We start from the raw sequence: 18482 nt of genomic DNA, 5'->3' as shown, positions 1-18482 counted from the left end.
TCATTTAAAAATAATGGATACTATTAATATACCACACATGTACAATATGCTATATATACTAAAGTAGCCAGAAGGTTGCATTCCAACTGAAATCCATGAAATGCTTATTTATATTTATATAAGTAAATTAATGGTACTTTGCATATGCATGGATAATACTTTGAATAGATTAATTAAATCTGTTATTTACATAATAGATAACTAAAAATATATAATAACATGATTTTTTTTTTACTTTAATTGGAGGCTAATTACTTTACAATATTGTAGTGGTTTCTGCCATACATTGACACGAATCAGCCATGGGTCTACATGTGTTCCCATGTAAATAATGTTTTAAATAATGTCTAACGCACTTAACTTGTGGCATTATTTACTGTTCATGAAAATTGAATCATAAAAGTTTTTGTGTTATTTCATAATGTACTTATTTCTAAAATAATACATATAATCATGAACTAAAAAATGTATGCGTAAGGAGGGAAAATCTTTAATAAAAGGTTTACTACTAAAGTGATCATGGACGCTGTTAGGATACATCCCCTGACATCACCATATAACTTGCCTTTTTAATGCTTCTTTATTCCAATCAGCTCTTTCTATGTCTAACTGCTTAGAAATGCCAGGAAAATGTTGAAAAAACAATGGTGATATCAGAAATGTGAGCTTTGTTCATGATTTTTCACTGGAAATCCTCAAACAGTTCAACATTAAATGGCGTCCAGCTTAAGATGGATATTTTAGATTATGTTGAGAAACACTTATAAATATTCCCATTTGTAAAACTTATTGAAAATAAAGTTGAATTTCTATACAAAGCCTTTCTGAAGCATACCAAAATAATAATCATTTTTGTCTTCTGACGTATTGAAGCAATACACTTCATTATTACTTAATATTAAGCCATCATTATATTCCTTGAATAAAACATTACATTTTATTAATATACTAGCAAAGTTAATATAATATTTTGTTTAGAAGTTTGTAGCTTTCAGAAATATGGCCTTATGGGTCATGTGTGTATGCATGCATACTTTATCAAAATTGAGCAAATGAATGTTGCTTACTATATATTAAAGCATTACCTAAAATTAAGTTGCTTGTTGTTTCTACACTCTAGAATTATATTAGCTTATGAATTATATTTTCCTAAAACATTTTTTTAAAACTCTCCTCTAAAATTATCTATATTTAACACTGGCAATTGATCCATTCAAATTCTTATATTTTCATTTTCTTGAAATATAATTGACATATGCATGCATGTGTACTAAGTTGCTTCAGTCGTGTCCGACTCTTTGTAACCCCATGGACTGCAGCCCTCCAGCCTCCTCAGTCCATGGGGTTCTCCAAGCAAGGAAACTGGGGTGGGTTGCCAATGCCCTCCTCTAGATCTTCCCAACCGAGGGATCGAACCTGCGTCTCTGATGTCTCCGGTATTGGCAGGCGGGTTCTTTACCCCTAGCACCACCTGGGTTTGACTGTGTTAAGATGTACAATGAAAGTGAAAATCGCTCAGTCGTGTCCAACTCTGCGACTGACAGTCAATTCCTAGGCTAGTTGATAAGAAGTCCGGGGTCTTTGAGGAGGAGATGGGGTCTGGAATTCTCAAGGAGGAGGAAAGGACAAACATCTTTTTTTCTCTACATTCCTTAGTCTTAGTTACATAAAACATTTTTTTCTTTAAGCCTGATGACTACACACCAAACAACTCAGTTTAAACTCTGTACTAAGGATTATATAACAACAGTATATCCAGCTTAAGGACAATTTCTCCTTCCTGAAAACCTTCTGGCTAATCCTGTTATCTTAAAATGTAAATTAAGGGAGTGTGTCTAGTAAGATCTTTACAACCGTGAGACATCCTTCTGATTTATTGTAATAACTAATTTAAAAAGTATGTAACTCCCTTGGTAGCACTAGCGAGGGGGGCATTACCTTCTGATGTCTGTGTTAGAAGCTTTCTCTGTCCCTTTTTCACTTTAATAAAACTCTGCTATGCAAAAGCTCTTGAGTGATAAAGCTTGGTCACTGGTCCCGAAGCTAAATCTTCTTTGGAGGTCACGAATCCGACATCGTTCACTGTAAGCTTTCAAAACCCCATGGACTATACGGTCCATAGAATTCTCCAGGCCAGAATACTGGAGTGGGTAGTCTTTCCCTTCTCCAGGGGATCTTCCCAATCCAGGGATTGAATCCATGTCTCCCACATTGCAGGTGGGTTCTTTACCAGCTGAGCCACAAGCGAAACCCAAGAACACTGAAGCAGGTAGCCTATCCCTTCTCCAGCAGATCAACCCGACCCAGGAATTGAAAAGGGGTCTCCTGCATTGCAGGTGGATTCTTTACCATCTGAACTATCAGGATGTACAATATGAAGATCTAAATTCTTATCTCCGATGGAGAATTTGTGAAATTTGCATTTGTTTGTTTTCATCTCCCCCAAGGCCACAGTTATACCATTTTAATCCTTTTTAATACCATAACATGTTTTGTCTTTTTGCTTAATTACACTTTCTGCCTATTCATCTTTTCAACAACTTCAAACAACTTTAAAACTTCAAATTGAAAGCTTCATTCAAATTTTTTCATTCTTATTTTTCTAATAGAAACTATTTAAGAATATGAATTTCCTCACTGTTTAACTTTGATGCTATCCTCTGTGACAGGCATTATCCCTGTTTACCAATATTCAGTTCTCTTTTAACTCAAGTTGTTCAGTTGCCCTGTTATGACCACCTCTTTGCAACCTCATGGACTGCAGCACACCAGGCTTACCTGTCCCTCACCATCTTCCAAAATTTGCCCAATTTCATGTTCATTTTGGCTAAGATCAAGTGTAGTATCTAATTCAAGAGCCCTACTTTTAAAGACAAGCACAGCCAGCCGATTCACTTTGGCCAAGACAATGAGGGCAAAAGTGATGCGTGTCACTTCCGAGAAGCATTTCCTTAATGTAGCTCACATCTCTCTAATCGGCACTTCTATGGGTTTGGCAATTGGAAAAGAAACAATCAATCTAGAAATCCCAAAATATCTAAGCACTCTCTCATACTGAGCCAACACATGGAAAACTGCTGCCCTGGAGAGTCACCCAGAAGCATGGTTGACACGGATTGAATGAATGAAAATTAAACTATGGTTAGCCATTAAGATTTGGAGGATATTTTTTACCATAGCACAACTTAGCCTCTTTCAATTAATACATATCTTCCAATTTTTTAAAATATTATATGTGCTAAGTTGCTTCAGCCGTGTCCAACTCTGAGACCCCATGGACTGTAGTCCACCAGGTTTGTCTGTCCATAGGATTCTGCAGGCAAAAATACTGGAATGGGTTGCCATTTCCTTCTCCAGGAGATATTCCCAATCCAGGGATCAAACTTGGGTCTCCTGCATTGCAGGTAGATTACTTACTGTCTGAACCACCAGTGAAGCCCACAACATTAAATATCGAATAACTATAGTTTTTCTTCTCTGCCTTGAAAAATTACTCAAAATTGTATTTAATTTTTAAGTTGTATTAATTTTCCCTTACCTCTTTATTCCCTATTGTTTTAATATATTATGATAGTTTTTGCAAATTGGTTTTTACTTTTATAAAACTATTGGTGTTTTCCTTGTGACCAAGAGATGACTACATTTGCATATATTTTCTATATATAATCTATAGACATTTCAGTGTATGTTTTTGGTATCCATTAATGGACTTCCCAGGTAGCACTAGTGATAAAGAACCCGCCTGTCAATACAAGAGATGCAAGAGATGCAGGTTTGATCTCTGGGTCAGGAAGATCCCCTGGAGGAGGGCATGGCACCCCACTCCAGTATTCTTGCCTGGAGAATCCCACGGACAGAGAAAATTGGCGGGCTACAATCCCTGGGCTCACAAAGAGTTGGATTCGACTGGAGAAACTTAGCAGGCATGCACGGTACCCATTCATAAAGTAAAAAGGTCAGTAAGTGTTTAGTAAAGCAAGCTGATAATTTGATCTTTATATGTTAAAATTTATTTCCTGTCTATCTGTTAAAGCCTAACACACACACATAACACATGCACACACTCTTTAGTTTTTCTTAGATTCTTCTGATTACTATCAGAGGTTTTATTTTTATACTTTCATCATAATTCACTCATTACTAAATGCTCATTATTAGAAACTAATCTTTAATTTGAATTGTAACATTTAATATAAAATATTTCTTTCATTCTCCTACTTGCACTGTTCTATCCCAAACTTTATCTGTTAGTAATATCATCTGGATTTTCTTTTTTTAACAGCTAATCTTGACACGTTTGCTAGTCTTTTAAAAAATATTTTATACCTAATCGTGCTACTTTTAAACTGTCTCACAAATGTCATCTAAATTGAGATTCTTTGCACATTAATGGAAATATTTAACTCATTCCATTATTGTAATAAATGAAGCTGATTTATAGCTTTCTATTTTTCCTGTTCATGCCCACATGGTATTTCCTTTTGATTTTTGCTATATTTTAAGCAGATAGGTTCTATATGATTTCAAGGTTATACCTTCAGTATTTTATATTCAGATAGTTTAAATATTGAACAACTGGATTCACCTACACAAAAAAAGGCCTCAATTGCTTATGAGGTGACAATCCAAAATTTTGAGGATTCACCAGAGTTCTTTTTTCCAAAATGCATATAACTCTTACTAGGAAGATACTGAATATGGTTATATAAATAAGGCAGTACCACTTTCTGCTAACTGATAATGCATATATTGCATTCTTCTTTCGGTATGACATAGTGATAAAGTTGGTATACAGTTTTTTGAAGTATGTGTTTTTTAGTGTTATCCAACTCAAAATTTTAGATCAAATTTATTGAGATATGATTTATATACAATTAAATTCTCCTATTTTGGTTGTTGTTCAGTCACTAAGCTGTGATGACTCTTTGCCACCTTATGGACTGCAGCTCTCCAGGCTTCCTTGTCCTTCACTATCTCCTGGAGTTTGCTCAAACTTACGTTCATTGAGTCGGTGATGCTATTTAACTATCTCATACTCTGTTGCCCTCTTTTCCTTTTACCTTCAATCTTTCCCAGCATCAGGGTCTTTTCCAGTGAGTTGGTTCTTTGCATCAGATGATCAAGGTATTAGAGCCTCAGCATCAGCATCAGTCCTTCCAATGAATATTCAGAGCTGATGTCCTTTAGGATGGACTGGCTTGATCCCCCTGAAGTACTCTCAAGAGTTTTCAGCACCACAATTCAAAAGTACCAATTCTTCTATGCTCAGCCTTCTTTATGGTCCAACTCTCACATCTTTGCACGACTACTGGAAAAACCATAGCTTTGACTGTATGGACCTTTGTTGCCAAAGTGATGCTTGTTCTTTTTAATATGCTGTGTAGACTTGTTATAGATTTCCTTCCAATGAGCAAATGCCTTTTAATTTTATGGCTGCAGTCATGGTCCATAGTGATTTCGGAGCCCAAAAAAATAAAACCTGTCTCTCTTTCCACTTTTTCCCCTTCTATTTGCCATGAGAAGATGGGAACGGATGTCATGATCTTAGTGTTTTGAATGTTGAGTTTTAAGCCAGCTTTTTCACTCTCCTCTTTCACCTTAATCAAGAGGCTCTTTAGATCCTCTTCACTTTCTTTGATACCACATTAGAGTGGTATCATCTGCATTTGAGGTTGCTGATATTTGTCCTAGAAATCTTGATTCCAGCTTGTGATGCATCCAGTCCAGCATTTTGCATATGTAGTTTGCATAGAAGTTAAATAAGTAGGGTGATGGTATATGGCCTTGTACTTTCCCAAGTTTGAACCAGTCCCATGTATCCCATTTGTTCCATGTATCCCATTTAAAGGATTCATTAATTCTGACAAATAGTGCTCACTTTTTATTCTGAAAAAAAAATCAATCTACAAAAAAATTTGAAATTGAAGGACTATCCATATATCCTTCACCTAGATTAATTTATTATTAATATTTGCTACCATTTGTTCTTTCTATATACCTTCCTCTATCTGTCTATGGATGCGGGACTGGGCATACATTGTTCGTTTTGTTGAATTACATATAACAGTAAACTAAAAACACTTCAATGTGTAGTTCTTAAGAATAAGAACTTTCTGCTGTTTGTGTACTATACCATTAACACGCTCAAGAAACTTAACATTTATTCAATAACATTAAATATATAACAGGAAAAATAAATAATATTTGTGCCATAAGTATTAACTATACATAAATGACATAATATCTATATGTCATATCTAATTATATTTAATACATAACATCAAATATAAAATATCTCTGGGCAAAAAGCTAATCCACAGATCTGCTTAACACTGAAAACAACCTCCAACCCTGCCAACAGAGAAACCTAACCAGAGCTTCTGGGAATCTCAGTAGCCCACCCTGCAGCTCCAATTACAGTAGTACCTGAGCAGAGAGCCCAGCCAGTGGCTCTCTTGCCTGCAGAGCCAAGGCAATGGCCCTGAGTGTCCAGGGAACTCAGAGTACAGTCTTTCTTATTTGATCCAAAAATACAATTTCCAGTCCAGGGCTTGTTTTACAACCCTAACTGGGCAAAGAACTCATTTATACCACCACCCGAAGTTAAATACAGCCTCGCCTAGTCTGATGAGGAAACATAACTGGAGATCTGGGAATCTGTGTAGCCCGTCCTGCAACTTCTTGGGTAGCTCAGCTGGTAAAGAATCCAACTGCAATGCAGGAGACCCCAGTTTGATTTCTGGGTCAGGAAGATCCCCTGGAGAAGGGAGAGGCTACCTACTCCAGTATTCCTGGGCTTCCCTGGTGGCTCAGATGGTAAAGAAACTGTCTGCAATGGAGGAAACCTGGATTCGACCCCTGGGTTTGGAAGATCCCCTGGAGGAGGGCATGGCAACCCACAGTATTCTTTCCTGGAGAATCCCCATGGACAGAGGAGCTTGGTGGGCTATAGTCCATGGACAGAGGAGCCTGGTGGGCCATATAGTCCATGAGGTCTCAACGAGTCAGACGCGACCGAGCCACTAAGCATAGCACAGCACACCCTACAACTCCAGTTTAGAAGAGTACTTGAGGACAGGGCCCATCCAGTCTCCAATCAATCTGCACAATTACAATGCCCACCAGGTCAGGGAACACCGTGCATAGTTCTGCTTAATTTGATCCCCTGACAAAAGGCTGGCTGGAACGGGAACCTGTGGAGGGATCTCACCCAGGCAGGGAAACGAATTCATAGCCCAGCTCACTTCGGAACACAGCCTTCAGTTCAGGGACCACACCTGAGTATACAAGATGCTGTGTAGCACGTACTATAACATTGCTTATAGGAGTACTGAACAGAGAACACAGCTCATAGCTATCTGCTTTTGCAGATCAAAACTGGTAGCCTTATCTGACCAGGGAATTCAGAGCGAAGTGTTGTCTGATTCAGGTCGTCTAGCATGAGCCATGGAGGCGATGGGGCTCATTCTGCTGGCACACCAGGTTAGGGAAGCTAATTCATAGACCTGCCTACTGCTGAGTATAGACCCAGTCCTGATCATCTAGGACGCCTGACTAGAGAGTTGCTCCAGGCAACTGTGGAGCCCCCATCCTATAGCCGCAGTTGGACAGAGAAGTAAGCCAGGAATCCTATAATACTGTTCTTAGCCAGCACCCCATCCATGACCTCAGCCCTCAGGCAATAGCCTCACCCAAAAATAGAGTCTTACTGCAAACCCTATTTACCCAAAGATACTACCTGCCGACACTCCCAAAGCCTCAAACTAATTTTAATGGTGAAGGACTATCTCTGCCAAAGTGAGTCAATAAAGTCTGGAATCAGTTTAATTGAGTTCAGTGGCTCAGGCATGTCCAACTCTTTGTGACCTCATGAATTGCAGCACGCCAGGCCTCCCTGTCCATCACCAACTCCTGGAGTTTACTCAAACTCATGTCTATCGAGTCGGTGATGCCATCCAGCCATCTCATCCTCTGTCGTCCCCTTCTCCTCTTGCCCCCAATCCTCCCCCAGCATCAGGGTCTTTTCCAATGAGTCAGCTCTTTGCATGAGGTGGCCAAAGTATTGGAGTTTCAGCTTCAGCATCAGTCCTTCCAATGAACACCCAGGACTGATCTCCTTTAGGATGGACTGGTTGGATCTCCTTTGCAGTCCAAGGGACTCTCAAGAGTCTTCTCCAACACCACAGTTCAAAAGCATCAATTCTTCGGTGCTCAGCTTTCTTCACAGTCCAACTCTCACATCCATACATGACCACTTGATAAACCATAGCCTTGACTAGATGGACCTTTGTTGGCAAAGTAATGTCTCTGCTTTTTAATATGCTATCTAGGTTGGTCATAACTTTCCTTCCAAGGAGTAAGCGGCTTTTAATTTCATAGCTGCAGTCACCATCTGCAGTGAATCTGGAGCCCAAAAAAATAAAATCTGACACTGTTTCCACTGTTTCCCCATCTATTTGCCATGAAGTGATGGGACCAGATGCCATGATCTTAGTTTTCTGAATGTTGAGCTTTAAGCCAACTTTTTCACTCTCCTCTTTCACTTTCATCAAGAGGCTTTTTATTTCCTCTTCACTTTCTGCCATCAGGGTGGTGTCATCTGCATATCTGAGGTTATTGATATTTCTCCCGGCAATCTTGATTCCAGTTTGTGCTTCTTCCAGCCCAGCATTGTTCATAATGTACTCTGCATATAAGTTAACTAGGCAGGGTGACAATATACAGCCTTGACGTACTCCTTTTCCTATCTGGAACCAGTCTGTTGTTCCATGTCCAGTTCTAACTGTTGCTTCCTGACCTGCATATAGGTTTCTCAAGAGGAGGGTCAGGTGGTCTGGTATTCCCATCTCTTTCAGAATTTTCCACAGTTTATTGTGATCCACACAGTCAAAGGTTTTGGCATAGTCAATAAAGCAGAAGTACATGTTTTTCTGGAACTCTCTTGTTTTTTTGATGATCCAGCAGATGTAGGCATTTCTGGTTCCTCTGCCTTGTCTAAAACCAGCTTGAACATCTGGAAGTTCTTGGTTCACGTATTGCTGAAGCCAGGCTTGGAGAATTTTGAGCATTACTTTCCTAGCATGTGAGATGAGTGCAATTGTGTGGTAGTTTGAGCATTCTTTGGCATTGCCTTTCTTTGGGATTGAAGTGAAAACTGACCTTTTCCAGTCCTGTGACCACTGCTGAGTTTTCCAGATTTGCTGGCATATTGAGTACAGCACTTTTACAGCATCATCTTTCAGGATTTGAAATAGCTCAACTGGAATTCCATCACCTCCACTAGCTTTGTTTGTAGTGATGTTTTCTAAGGCCCACCTGACTTCACATTCCTGGATGTCTGACTCTAGGTGAGTGATCACACCATTGTGATTATCTGGGTCGTGAAGATCATTTTTGTACTGTGTACTCTTGCCACCTCTTCTTAATATCTTCTGCTTCTGTTAAGTCCATACCATTTCTGTCCTGTATTGAACCCATCTTTGCATGAAATGTTCCCTTATCGGTAGGTGCCCAATATGCTACTGGAGATCAGTGGAGAAATAACTCCAGAAAGAATGAAGGAATGGAGCCAAAGCAAAAACAATATCCAGTTGTGGATGTGAATGGTGATAGAAGCAAGGTCTGATGCTGTAAAGAGCAATATTGCATAGGAACCTGGAATGTTAGGCCCATGAATCAAGGCAAATTGGAAGTGGTCAGACAGGAGACGGCAAGAGTGAACATTGACATTCTAGGAATCAGCGAACTAAAATGGACTGGAATGGGTGAATTTAACTCAGATGACCATTATATCTACTACTGTGGACAGGAATCCCTTAGAAGAAATGGAGTAGCCATCATGGTCAACAAAAGAGTCCAAAATGCAGTACTTGGATGCAATCTCAAAAGCAACTGAATGATCTCTATTCATTTCCAAGGCAAACCATTCAATATCATGATAATCCAAGCCTATGCCCCAACCAGTAACGCTGAAGAAGCTGAAGTGAACAGTTCTGTGAAGACCTGCAAGACCTTCTAGAACTAACACCCAAAAAAGATGTCCTTTTCATTGTAGGGGACTGGATGTAAAAGTAGGAAGTCAAGAAACACTGGAGTAACAGGCAAATTTGGCCTTGGAGTACAGAATGAAGCAGGGCAAAGGCTAATAGAGTTTTGCTAGGAGAACACACTGGTCATAGCAAACACCCTCTTCCAACAACACAAGAGAAGGGTCTACACATGGACATCACCAGATGGTCAACACTGAAATCAGATTGATTATGTTCTTTGCAGCCAAAAATGGAGAAGCTCTATACAGTCAGCAAAAATAAGACCGGGAGCTGACTGTGGCTCAGATCATGAACTCCTTATTGCCAAATTCAGACTTAAACTGAAGAAAATAGGGAAAACCACTAGACCATTCAGGTATGACCTAAATCAAATCCCTTATGACTATGCAGTGGAAGTGAGAAATGGATTTAAGGGACTAGATCTGATAGACAGAGTGCCTGATGAACTATGAACGGAGGTTCGTGACATTGTACAGGAGACAGGGATCAAGACCATCCCCATGGAAGAGAAATGCAAAAAGGCAAAATGGTTGTCTAAGGAGACCTTACAATTAGCTGTGAAAAAAAGAGAAGTGAAAAGCAAAGGAGAAAAGGAAAGATATTCCGATTTGAATGCAGAGTTCCAAAGAATAGCAAGGAGGGATAAGAAAGCCTTCTTCAGTGATCAATGCAAAGAAATAGAGGAAAACAACAGAATGGGAAAGACTAGAGATCTCTTCAAGAAAAGTCTGGAATAGAGATAGCTAATTCAAATGCTCAGATATCATGTGAGGCATCAAGAATCTAAAAAAAACAAAAAAAATTCAGGAAAACATGACACCACTGAAGGAAATTAACAAAGTTCCAATAACTGATCCCAGTGAAATGGAGATCTATAAGCTGTCAAAGAGATCAGAAAAACCATCTTAAAAAAGTTTAGAGAACTACAAGAACACAAAGACAATTAAACAAAATTAGAAAAACAATACATGAGCAAAGAAAGTTTTCAACAAAGAAACAGAGATCAACAAAAACAACAATAAAAACAAATTGATATCTTAGAGCTGAAAAAGCACAATAACTGAACTGTAGAAACCAAAAGAGTTTTTTTTTTTTTTTTTTTTTACCCAAAAGAGTTTAAACAACAGACTCAATCATGCAGAATAAAAAAATCAGTTATCTATAAAACAGGGTATCTGGCATTATCCATTCAGAGAGAAAAAGAATGAAAAAGAATGAAGAAAGCTTATGACACTAATGGAAAACAATAAAAAGAAAGAATATCTACAATACGGGAAATGAGAAAGAAAAGAAAAACGGACCGCAAGTATATTTAAACCAGTAATAACTGAAAACTTCCCAAACATGTGGAGATAGGCATCCACACCATGGAGGCTCAAAAGATCCCAAGTAGGGTTATATCAAAACATATTTTAGTGTCCCTTGGACTGCAAGGAGATCCAACCAGTCCATCCTAAAGGAGATCAGTCCTGGGTGTCCATTGGAAGGACTGACGCTGAAGCTGAATCTCCAATACTTTGGCCACCTCATGCGAAGAGTTGACTCATTGGAGAAGACCCTGATGCTGGGAGGGATTGGGGGCAGGAGAAAAAGGGGACGATAGAGGGTGAGATGGTTGGATGGCATCACCGACTTGATGGACATGAGTTTGAGTAAACTCCAGGAGTTGATGATAGACAGGGAGGCCTGTTGTGCTGCGATTCATGGGGTCACAAAGAGTCGGACACAACTGAGTGACTGAACTGAACTGAAGACACGTATGGTCAAAGGTCATAGACAATGAGAGCTCTGAAAGCAGAGGGAAGAAACAAATCACATATGTGTAACACCTTATAAGGGACACTCATAAGACTAACAGCAGATTATTCAACAAAAATTTTTCACTCTAGGAGAAAATGGAATGATATTTTCAAAACACTAAAAGAAAAAATACTGTCAACTGACATTATATCTTCAGAAATGAAGGACAGATACAGACTTTCCTAAGCAAACAAAAGCCAAAGGAGTTCATCATTACTTGACCTGACTTTCAGGATACGCTAAAGGGAATTCTTTGAAACAAAATGATGCTAATTAACAATATAAAAACATCTGAAGGTAACATAAAAGTCGCTGGTACTGGTGAATATATAATCAGAATCACATTCCCTAGTGTGGCAATGGTGGTACACAATCACTAACAACTCTAGCCTAAGACTTTTTTTTTTTCATTTATTTTTATTAGTTGGAGGCTAATTACTTTACAATATTGTAGTGGTTTTTGTCATACATTGACAAGAATCAGCCATGGATTTACATGTATTCCCCATCCCGATCCCCCCTCCTACCTCCCTCTCCACCCGATTCCTCTGGGTCTTCCCAGTGCACCAGGCCCGAGCACTTGTCTCATGCATCCAGCCTGGGCTGGTGATCTGTTTCACCCTAGATAATATACACGTTTCAATGCTATTCTCTAGAAACATCCCACCCTCGCCTTCTCCCACAGAGTCCAAAATTCTCTTCTGTACATCTGAGTCTCTTTTTCTGTTTTGCATATAAGGTTATCGTTACCATCTTTCTAAGACATTTTTTAAAGTATTAAAAGTAAACTTGTTAGATCACATGCCTGATGTACAATGTCATGTGCATGCATTCTCTATAAGTTACACCTTTGTGTATTTTACTGTACAGTACCATATAGAGTATAGTAGTACAGTATCTTTATTTCAAGCCCAGGATATACAGAAGCAAGCATAAAAGCAGTGGTGATGTATCTGGTATGCTAAGAAGTGCTAAGTGATAACTATGGAAACAAAAGCAAAAATAATTGGGAGGGTGAAGTGAGGCTAGAGATAGAATTGGAGGCCCAGAGAAAGGAAGGAGACAAGAGGAAGAAGAAAGAAGAACCAGAGAGATTCAAGATGCAGGAGATGGTAAGGGGATTTTCTTTGAGGAGGCACCATTAGCTTTTGAGACACAGGACCCAAACATAGAATGATACATGAAGGCTGCAGCAGCTGTTCAGAATGCAATACAGTGCTACTGTATTATGTATGATGAGGAGGAAAACAGCTTCTACCTAGACTGATGCTGAAGCTTAAACTCCAATACCTTGGCCACCTGATGCAAAGAACTGACTCCTTGGAAAAGACCCTAATGTAGGGAAAGATTGAAGGCAGGAGGAGAAGGGGACAACAGAGGATGAGATGGTTGGATGGCATCACAGACTCGATGGACATGAGTTTGAGCAAGCTCCAGGAGTTGGTAATGGACAGGGAAGGCGGGAGTGATGCAGTTCATGGGGTCGCAAAGTTGGACATGACTGAGCTGAACCAAGCCTAGACATCACTGGATCATTTATTCAAAAGGGTAGACAGAGTTGAATCCAGCAAAGAACCAGGACCTGTGCCATCACGTCAGGCACGAGTGAAGCTGCAGCTTGCCCTTCATCTCCTTGCTGATGACCCTTCCACTCACCGTCTCCCACTGCCCCTTCTTCCTCCAATCAGCAGCTCTTCTTGACTCTTCACTTGATGCCAGGCCTTATATGCCAGCTCTTGTACTGTACTACTATACTTTTCAAGGTACTCCACTATAAGATTTTAAATGTTTTATTTTTGTGCTTGTTTGTTATGTATTATTTGTGTGTGAAAAGTATTATAAACCTATTAGAGTACAGAACTCCCTAGGCTAACTTTGTTGGACTTATGAACTACCTGGACTTGGGAATGTGCTCTTGGAATGGAACTCATTCATATATAGGGGAATTTCTATAATAGACAAAAGAATGATGACAGAAATGGTCAAAGCAATACCAAACGTCATCAAATCACAGAAGAATACAAGATCAAAAGCCGAGAAATGATAGCTCTACAAAACAGTCAGAAAATAATTAACAAAAGGATAGTAGTAAGTCTTTACTAATCAATAATTACTTGAAATGTACATGGATTAAATTCTCTAATAAAAAGGCAGAGAATGGCTGAATGGAAAAAAAAAGAAGAAACAATAATATGCTGCCAATAAGAAACTCAGCATTAAAGGCAAAAATATACTGAGGGAAAGGATGGCAAAAGAAATTCCAAGCTAATGATAACCACAAAGAATCAAGGACAAATAAAGTCATTTCAGATGAAATAAAAATTAAACTAAAAAATGGTAACACAGACAAAGAAGTGCATTCCACAATGACAAAGCAATCAATCCATCAAGAATATATAGCAATTATAAGTATTTATGCACAAAACATCAGAGTATAAAAATATATAAAGCAAATATAAACAGAACTAAAAAGGAGAAATAAACAATAGTACAATACTTAGAAACTTTAATATTCCATTTTCAAAAATATTTCATCCAGAAACCTGGACAGCCACGGGTAAAAGAATGAAATTTAAACACTCACTAAAACCACACAGCAAAATAAACTCAAAATGAATTAAAGACCTAAATGTAAAAGATAGTATGCAGATACTATAAGACTCTTAGAGGAAAACATAGGCAGAGCACTCTTTGACGGAAATTGCAGCAATATCCTTTTGTATCCACCTTTGAGAGTAATGAAAATAAAAGCAAAAATAAAGAATTGTGACCTAATTAAAATGAAAAGCTTCTGCATAGCAAAGGAAATCATCAACAAAATGAAGACAGCCCACACAAGAGGAGGACATTTTTGCAAATGATGGGATTGACAAGGGGTTAATCTCCAAAATACACAAACACTTCACACAACTCAGTATCTGAATAATAAACAACATGATCAAAATGTGGCAGAAGATCTAAATAGACATTTCTCCAAAGAAGGCATACAGATGGCGGAGAGGCACATGAAAATACGTTCGACACTAATTATTAAAGAAATTCAAATCAAAACTACAATCAGGCATCACTTCACACCAGTCAGAATGGCCATCATCAAAACGTCTGTAAACAATAAATGCTGGAGAGGGTGTGGAGGAAAGGGGACCTTCTTACATCATTAAGTGGAAATGTTAGTCGCTCAGTCGTGTCCAACTCTTTGCAACCCCATGGACAGTAGCCCACCAGGCTCCTCTGTCCGTGGGATTCTACAGGCAGGAATACTGGAGTGGGTTGCCATTTCCTCCTCCAGAGGATCTTCCCGACACAGGGATGGAACCTGCATCTCCTAAATTGACTGGCGAATTCTTTACCACTGAACCACCTGAAAAGAAAGAAAGTGAAGTTGCTCAGTCACATCCAACTCTGAGACCCCATGGACTGTAGCCTACCAGGCTCCTCCATCTATGGGATTTTCCAGGCAAGGGTACTGGAATGTGTTGCCATTTCCTTCTCTGTGAACCACTTGGGAAGCCCCTAATTCAAAAAGATACATGCACTATAATGTTCACTGAAGCACTATTTACAAATAGTCAAGACATGGAAGCAATCTAAATGCCCATCAATAGATGAATGGATAAAGAAGATATTGTACATATATACAATGTAATATTACTCGGTCATGAAAAGACTGAACTAATGCCATTTGCAGCAACATGGGTAGACCAAGAGATTATTACACAAAGTAAGTTAGACAGAGAAACACAAATATTATACATATGTGGAATCTAAAGAAAAGATACAAATAAACTCATTTTAAAAACAAAACTACACTCACAGACTTACAAAACAAACTTACAGCTGTCAAAGGGGAAAGATGGGAAAAAATAAATTAGAAGTTGAGATTAACAGATACATACTATATTTAAAACAGATCATCAACAAGGGCCTACCATGTAGCACAGAGAAGTATATTCAGTATTTTATAATAACATATATGGGACAAGAATCCTAAAACAAATAGATATACATATATATAAAAACAACTGAATCACTTTGTTGTACACCCAGAACTAATACAACATTTAAAATCAACCATACTTCAATATAAAATTTAAAAATTTTAAGTGAAGATACAGAAAACTAAAATTAAAAATGAAAAGAAGACATTACAATGGATATCACAAAAATAAACAGGATTTTAAGAGACTACTATGAATCAGTTCAGTTCAGTTGGAAAAGCCAATTCTTAGAAACCTAACCAACCAAGACTGAAATACACAAAAATATTAAATATGTGACTAGATCAATAATTAGATTGAACCAGTAATCAAAAACCACGTAATAAAGTAAAATCCAAGATGTGGTAGATTCACTAACATATTTTATCAAACATTTAAAGAAGAAAGATCTCAAAGAGATATTTACACACACATGTTCCTTGCATTGCTACTTATAATAGCAAAGAAGTGGAAGAAAGTCAAAAGTCCATTAATAGGTGACTGGATAGAGAAAATATGTATTGGGGGACATAATGGGACATTTTGCACCCTTAAAAAAGGACAAAATGCCACATGTTACAACATAAATGAAAGTTTAGGACATTATGCTAAACAAAGAAAATGAACTCTGTACTATTTCATTAGGAAACGGTTTGAGAAGTGAATAATTTCACACTGGTGGGCTATTTCAAGAAAAGGCACTAAGAGATCTTTTGCAAGCTCCCCACTGGGCTTCATGAAGATCGCAGTCAATTCTCAAACCTGCCACAGGTGACCACATAGCAACATATATTTTGCTTAAATGAAGTTGCTGAAACCTTTTTAGCTGTATCATAATAAAGAACATTTTCTGTATGAGGAAAAAAAGGTGGTTAAAAAATAATCCCGTTTAAAAAAAAAAAAAAAAAACAGAAAGAAAGACGATTACAAAGGTTTTAAGATCGCTGTATTAATGAAAGGCCACCAGATTAGATAAAAGGGTCTGATAAAAGTCCAAAAAGGTCTTGGCTTCCAATCAAATAAATAAACAATTACCGGTTTAAACCATTAAATTTTGGAGAGGTATGCCACACAGTAAGAGACAACTTACACTTACCTTAAAGTCTACTTTGTCTTTGATTTTAGAATTTTTGTTTTTACGGTATAGTTTTATAGCCTTCTACTTTCATGACATACCATACTATTTTTGATGTGTCAGTTGTAAGCAGAGGGTATACGTAGGTATGTATGTGTGTTATGTGTATGTATGTCTTGCATCATACTCTGTTCTTTTCTTTTAATTAAACCTTACCATCGGATTTTATTTATTTATTTATTGGCTGCATTGGGACTCTGTTGCTCTGTGCGGGCTTTCTCTAGTTACGGTTAGTGGAGGCTACTCTCTGCAGCGTGCGGGCTTCACACTGGGGCGCCTTCTCTTGTTGTGGAGCACAGGCTCCAGGCTTGTGGGTTTTCGGTAGTTGCAGCTCACGGGCTCTAGGGTGTGGGCTCAGTAGCTTCAGGACACAAGGGCTTGTTTGCTCCACAGCATGTGGGAACTTCCCAGACCAGGGATCAAACCCACGACCCCTGCACTGGCAGGGAGTTTCTTAAACTCTGGACCTCCAGGGAAGTCCTTAACATTGGATTTTAACTGCAGTACTCAGTCCCTCTACATCTACTATAGTTATTTATATATTTTATTTGAAATACTTTATCTTAATCTTAGCTTTTAAATTGTCTCATATTTATGCAATATTTAATATACAACATTTTTCTTTCCCTTTTTTGCCTTCCTTATGCTAATTGTGCTTAAAATTCTGCTCTTTTGCTTTAAACTGCTTCGTAATTTTATAGAAATATGATTTTAGAGTATGTGTTGGTCACCTTAGCCATGATAAAAAAATCCTCCATTTCTTTAATGAGTCATGCACTTCAGTCTCTGTGACCTCTGCCAAGAGTTAGCTCAGCTTCCCTGACTCATATTTACCTCTCCAGAATCAATGACTTCCCACTGGGAAAAAATATATTTTATAACTTATATCTTAAAATTTTAGTATTTACAAGTTTTCTGGGTCTAATGTGTGATTTTTTGTTTTGCTAACCCTTGATATGGTGGTTAAATCTCTTATGGATTTTGAGCTCATATATGGCTGACATTCATCTGTAGGAATCCTGCTTGAACTTGCATTCCTCCAGAGAAAAGTATGACTTGCTTCCATCAGCTGCCCTCAAATCTACCAACCTGGGTCAAATGTAGCTTTCTAGTTTAGACTCTACTAACCACATATGTTGTATAAGCTCAAAACCTAAACCCTGAAGTACAGTCATGCATCCTCATTATGAGAATTGTCATTTCATCGACCTTGAACTTAGTTGAACAAAACATAACTTGTTTACCAACAACTTAGCTAGAACAAAACAGACAACTCATTTTCTCCTTTTGCTTAAAAGGAGTGGCATATTTGTTTTGTAGTAGACTACTCTTCTGGCTCGGATGGTAAAGCGTCTGCCTTCAATGCAGGAGACCCAGGTTCGATGCCCAGGTTGGGAAGAGTTCCTGGAGAAGGAAATGGCAACCCACTCCAGTACTCTTTGCCTGGAGAATCCCACGGATGGAAGAGCCTGGTGGGCTACAGTCCATGGGGTCACAAAGAGACACGACTGAGCGACTTCA

General features: G+C 38.4%; 1 protein-coding gene across 6 annotated transcripts in view; it reads right to left on the bottom strand.

The window, feature by feature from the left end:
• Window positions 1–18482, bottom strand: part of LOC136176638 (disintegrin and metalloproteinase domain-containing protein 5-like) — a 117351-nt gene that overhangs the window by 82508 nt on the left and 16361 nt on the right. The gene's annotated exons all lie outside the window — the stretch shown is intronic.

The sequence above is a fragment of the Muntiacus reevesi genome, chromosome 10 (genome assembly GCF_963930625.1).
Source record: "Muntiacus reevesi chromosome 10, mMunRee1.1, whole genome shotgun sequence".
Lineage (NCBI taxonomy): Eukaryota > Metazoa > Chordata > Mammalia > Artiodactyla > Cervidae > Muntiacus > Muntiacus reevesi.
The sequence above is the reverse complement of the archived record's forward strand: the minus strand, read 5'-3'. Positions and strand labels throughout refer to the sequence as shown.